Source organism: Nothobranchius furzeri, chromosome 8, assembly GCF_043380555.1.
Source record: "Nothobranchius furzeri strain GRZ-AD chromosome 8, NfurGRZ-RIMD1, whole genome shotgun sequence".
NCBI classification, from domain to species: domain Eukaryota; kingdom Metazoa; phylum Chordata; class Actinopteri; order Cyprinodontiformes; family Nothobranchiidae; genus Nothobranchius; species Nothobranchius furzeri.
This window is the reverse complement of record NC_091748.1, coordinates 77,627,953-77,634,076: the sequence shown is the minus strand read 5'-3', so window position 1 is coordinate 77,634,076 and position 6,124 is coordinate 77,627,953.

Here is a 6,124-nt window from a genome sequence, read left to right as displayed (position 1 = left end):
GTGCGACCTGTGTTTACACTAGCCGGCAGCATGGATGCCCTCAGAGCTGCGCTCGCTTTATCAACTGTCCAAGCGCTTTCTGCTTGTTTGTTTTTGCAAGAGGAATTACTGCTGCTTGTGGAAGACCACAGACGAAGGACGAGGTTAAGAACGGGGGAAGTACTGCCGCCTACAGGTCTGGCATGTCCTTAACAACGTATTTATCCGGGTACGTGTGGACAGAGTTTTTTTTTTAACGAGGTGGTGTGGATGCCAGTTTTTGGAGGGGCAGATATTCGTTTTTAAAAACCCCGGCTACATGTGGACTAGGCCTAAGAATCCCCCTTATGTGTCTCTTTGTGTTCCTCATGTGTCTCCTGGTCTTCAGCCCTCCAGATCATCTCTCCCAGGTCCTGTTCCTTCAGTCTTCCCCAGTCACCCCTCTGCAGTTTTTATGGTTTCAGCTTTTCATGTTATTAGTCTCTTTAGTACGTTTTGTCCCACCGGTGTTTGTAGTTTTCCTTCCCTTTAGAATATTAGTTATGTGGTTGCTTTTCTTGTCTTTAGGTTTTTTACTCTTTACTCTTAGATCATGTTAGTTTCCTCCCTGATTAGTTAATTGCTTTCACCTGGTTCTCTCTCCACACACCTGCAGCCCATCTCAACATGTGAGACAGTCAGCTCCTCTGTGGGCATCCTGAGACTGAGAAGGGATGGGACGGATTATCAGTAATGAGAGTGTTCTCTACCCGTCTGTCTCTCACTGACTCTGGCTAACACAGGTAGGACAACTGGGAAAGGTGGAGGCTCTGTTAATAGCAGTTAAAGCCTTTTATCTTGGTTTCTGTTTGACTAATGAAGAACTGTTCATCTGCATGAGGAAAATGTAAAAACAAAAAAAGTCAGTTTGTCAGGTAACAATCCGAAAGAAGTGAAATATTGGAGCAGCCATCACAGACGGTTAGTTGCAGAGGTGAAGAGATGCTGTTTGATCTTCCTCTTAAAGGTGTGAGGCCCGACAGTTATCCGGGCTGAGGTTCGTGTGGAAGTGCAGCACGTTTCTCTCCCTGAGAGCTGGACTTCATTTGTCCACTTCTCTTCCTCTCTGGAAGCACAAAAGCAGCGTTTATTTTTTCTTCCTTCTCATCTGAGCTGGAAGCTGTGAGTTTTATTCTGCTAGTATTCTCCGTCTCGCTGCCATCCGGTCCTCCCACACGGCGTGGAGCGGTGACTCAAGCACCGCAGGTCTGCTTCGTCTCCCATCCGTATCAGCAACCAGTCCCCAAGTCACACACACACACACACACACACACACACACACACACACACACACACACACACACACACACACACACACACACACACACACACACACACACACGCATGTACGTACACACACACACACGTACTTACACGCACACACATGCACGTACGTACGTGCGCATGCACGCACGTATGTACATGCACTCACACGCACGCACGCACGCACGTATGTACATGCACTCACACGCACGCACATATGTACATGCACTCACACGCACGCACGTATGTACATACACACACACACACAAACACATGCACATACATGTACACACACACACACACACACACAGCTGGCCTTGATGCAATCAGAATTTGAGTTCTTCTCTTGACGCAGTGACATCATTGCTAATTGATCCTCTTTTGAAGTCTGAAAGACGAACAGTATGCAGCTATATGGAGGGTTGCCATAGCAACTGGCCCGTTTCAATGCAACGGGACGTGGAGTGTTGCTGGAAGCTCGGGGGTGATCGGGGAATGCTTGGGTGGGATAAAATGCAGGGTTTGTGAGGAAGAGGAAGAGGAAAGAAGCTGCTGATGGATTCAGGAGGACAAAAACATCCTAATCTAGAAAAACTAAGAAACGTAAATCAGGATTAGGACTGTGTCAGCTCAATGAGCAGAATAATGGTTTGTTTTACTTTATTATGAACTGTTGTTGTCTTTGTTGGAGACCTTCAGCTAGTTGGACTCGCTGCTTCAGTCCAGAACAAAAGAACTTCACACTGTGATCAGAACATGAATCCCTGATAAACAAACAGCTTCCCGGAGCAGAACCTGCTCGTCTCTGAAGCTTTAAGGTTGTTGCTTTAACTACGCTGCAGGAGTCCCGTACACGATTTCCGTTGATGAGAATTACCAAAAATATAAACATTATTATGACCTTCAGTGAAGGATTGCACGTTTGCCTTTTGGTTCCTGTTTGAATAAAACCAGCAGGTTTCTGCAGAGCAAGAAACGCTGGTCCAGATGTCTGCTGGGAACGTTCATCAATGTAAATATGATGCATTGTTTTCTCTGCCAGCGGCTCCTTATCGTGCTGCAGTGATAACCAGGATTACAACACCATGGCAACAGCCTCCACCTGATCACGGGGAGGTGGAGAAGCTGGAGGGAGATGGAGATTATGGTCCGAGAGGGACACCGTGATGCATCTCCAACACTACAGAGGTCAGGCTGACATGCAGGAAGAACATTTATTATCCCAACAGTCTCCGTTTGAGTTTTAAAACTATTTTAAATGTTTTCTCACGTCTGTGCGGTCCGAGCACAGGGTGACGGGATCAATGAAACCGCTGTAGGAGGAACGCAGCTGCAGGCCCATGGGTCTTGCTGCCCTCAGCGTGCATGGCTCATGTCCAGCCTGGTAAACCCTTCAGCATACGTCTGAAACTCTGTCAGTCATTAAAGGTGTGGGAAACTCAAACCGATGCATCTTCTGAGGTAGCCTGACCAGCCATCCCAATGCTTCCAGTCTGGGAAGTCTTCTATTCAAATAACCCCGCCCCCTGAGAATTCTAACTGAGCCAACCAGCGCTGAGCGGCGTACGTCACACACTGCAACGCTGAGTTTGTCATGCACATGGCGTCTGAAACGGAGTTCGCTGCGGCTCTTTCCTCTGGTCTAAATGACGTGAACGTCTTTAAAACCACAAGCAGAAGCGCTAAAAGCCTTTCTTCTAAAGAAAATGTTTGCGCCGTCGCCAGACGCCATTTTTGGCTACAGCTAAAAAACTACAGCGGTACAGTCGGCATGACCGCCTTTTTTTCTGATTGGTTATTTTTGAGCTGGCTGGTTCCGCCCCTCGTGTGCCTCTCTGCCCGTGAGTCACCAGACGAGCTCTCTGTGCTGAATTATCAGAGGACGAGTCTGGCAGGCCCGGCGACTTCTGAGGTAAATGGTCTGTATTTGATATAGCGCCTTCTAGAGTCCTGGAACCCCCCAAGGTGCTTTACAACATAATCAGTCATTCACACACATTCACACACTGGTGACAATGAGCTACATCGTAGCCACAGCTGCCCTGAGACGCACTGACAGAGGCGAGGCTGCCGTATGCTGGCGCCGCCGGTCTCTCCGACCACCGCCAGCAGGCAAGGAGGGTTAAGTGTCTTGCCCAAGGACACAACGACAGCGACAAACTGCGCGGGACTTGAACTTGCAACCTTCCTGTTACAGGGCGAGCACTTAGCGCCTGTGCCACCATCACCCCTCACCCAGAGGTGGCCTGAGAACCCTGAACATTTGCATCAGCGGTTCTCAAAGGTGGGATTTGGACGTGATGGTGGATCTCAAACCAATCTTCAAACGATATCCAGAAAACCTTCTCACCTTCTTCTGTTCAAACATGTTTCTAAAATGGAAAGTTTTAACCTGAGATGTTTGAACTCCATTCTTCTTCAAGGATACTGTGCTGGCCCCGCCCCCCTCTGACAGGTGTGGGAGAGCAGGTATACCATCCTGGCTGACTGGGACTGGAAATACAATTCAGTAAAATACGATTCAGAATATTTATTTAAATACTTCATGAAGAATTTCTTAAATAATAAATCAAATTTCTTCAATTAGCAACTTTTTTTTTTGATAAATCATAAAAATTTCTGAACTCAATGAAGGTAAAGAGTCTCCCTCTCTCCCTCCCTTGCCCCTGTCTCTGTCTCTCTCTCTCTCTCTCTCTCTCTCTGTCTCTCTCTCTCTCTCTCTCTCTCTCTCTCTCTCTCCCTCCTCCCTCTCTCTCTCTTTCTTTGTTTCACTCTCTCTCTGTCTCTCCCTCTCTTTCTCTCCCCCCATCTCCTCTCTTTCTCTCTCTCCCTCTTTTTCTTACTCTCCCTCCCTTCTCCCTCTTTCTGTCTCCCTCTTTCTCTCCCCCTCTGTCTCCTTCTCTCTTTCTTTGTTTCTCTCTCTCTCTCTCTCTGTCTCTGTCTCCCTCTGTCTCCTTCTCTTTATTTCTCTCTCTCTGTATCTCTTTCTCTCTCCCCCTCCCTTCTCCCTCTTTCTCTCCCCCTCTGTCTCCTTCTCTCTTTCTTTGTTTCTCTCTCTCTTTCTCTCTCTCTCTCCCTCTCTCTCTCTGTCCCCCCCCCCCCCCCCCCCCTGAAAGGCTCCAGTCTCTCTGAAGTCCTCATGCTCTCACTCCTCGGAGTTGTTTTCTCAGCTGAATGAGTGAATCATCCTCTCCAGCTCCAGTCTCGTCCAGATCAATAGAGATCTCCACATGAGTCCTCACAAAACTCCTCGCTTTTCCACCTCGTTTGGCCGTTACCATGGAGACCTGAGCCAGCAGCCTCTCTGCAACTTTTTTCTCACTGCGAGTAAAGAGACGCTCTGCTTCGCTTCAGTTTGGGAGATCTGCAGAAAAGTTCATCTTTTATTTTACTCAGGTCTTTGTAAACATCACAGATCTTTTATGAACGTGCCGAGGGACTGAAGTCAGGAGGATGCCAGGCAGAGAGCTTCTCAGTGAGGTGTCAGTGTGACAGGGCTCTGGTGATGTAAAACAACCAGAACACGTAAGGTCAGTAAGGAATCTCGTGTGCCAAGCTGTCCAAGAAAGCTCCAGAAAAAGAGAATTCATGGAAGAAAAACACCAAACACCACAGAGAAACCTCACCATGTGGTTTCTGTAGCAGCACACAACTTCTTATTAAACTGGTATACGTCGCACGTTTTCTGGTTTTGTTTTCATGCTTTAAGACTTCTTTCTGCCCTTGTGTCATTATTATTCAGTACTACTCCCCCTCTCTGTTCCCCCTCTCCTCACCTGTCCTCCCTCACCTGTCTCCCCTCCCACGGTTGCTCTCGTTAATGATCAGATGCTGCTGTTTAGCACTGTTGTTCCCTCTATGTTGGCTTCCACTTTTTGCCTTTAGCGTTAGCCTCGTTGTGGGTAATTAGTATTCATGGTCCCGCCCACCTTGGCTTGGTGTCACGCACAGGAAGAAGAGACCCAAGCCCACCTGGGCTAGCGGAAGCTAACCATTAGCATCTCACAAACATGGACGAACATGCTGGGGCTTTTGTTATTTGTGGAGATGAAACGTCAACGTTGCAATTTTGAACCAAGTAAGAGTTTAATTGTTGTTAGCCAGAGGTGAGACATTTGCATATCATGAATATTTAATGAACAGGACTATCAATTTGTCCCCCCCGCTCTTTAAGCTAAAGCCTGATTCATACAGCCTCTTTTACAAGACAGACCATCGCGTCATTACAGAGCGATAAATCCGAATTTGTGGGTCTCGTAAATGCGGAAAGGTGTCATGATGGGTGGTAATTTCTTAACCCACATGAAGAATCACACACGGAGAAGGAAAGGGATAATGATACAACTCTATTGTATAAAAAAATACAAAGGGGTAACCAAGGGCGCTGATCCGAACGGGACAGGAAACGAGGCGACTCCGACTCTAAAAGAAGAACAGCGGTGTGAGTGACTAGAAACTGAGAACCAGGAAATGGATAACAATGAGAGGAACGGGAATACTGAGTAGAGCAGGGCGAGGGCAGGAGGGAGAGGCACATCACGTTGATGCAGGGTGGAGATGGTTGCTGGAGGAGATGTTGGATCCAGGAAGACAGGTGAGCGGTGGAGAGCGGGAGGCCAGGGAAGCTGAACGACGCTGGAATACGGCACACCTCAGGCAGGTGGAGAAGATCCAGGACTGGTACTGACGAGATAACAGAGCAGGATAAGTACAGGTAAATCGTTATTCAGAGCAACGGCACAGGTCAGGACGTGGCTAGATGTACCCAGCAGTAGAGTTTCAACCGGCGATGACGTGTGGCAGCGCCGCTCCTTAAATCCTCTGGCCAGGCTGACGGTGATTA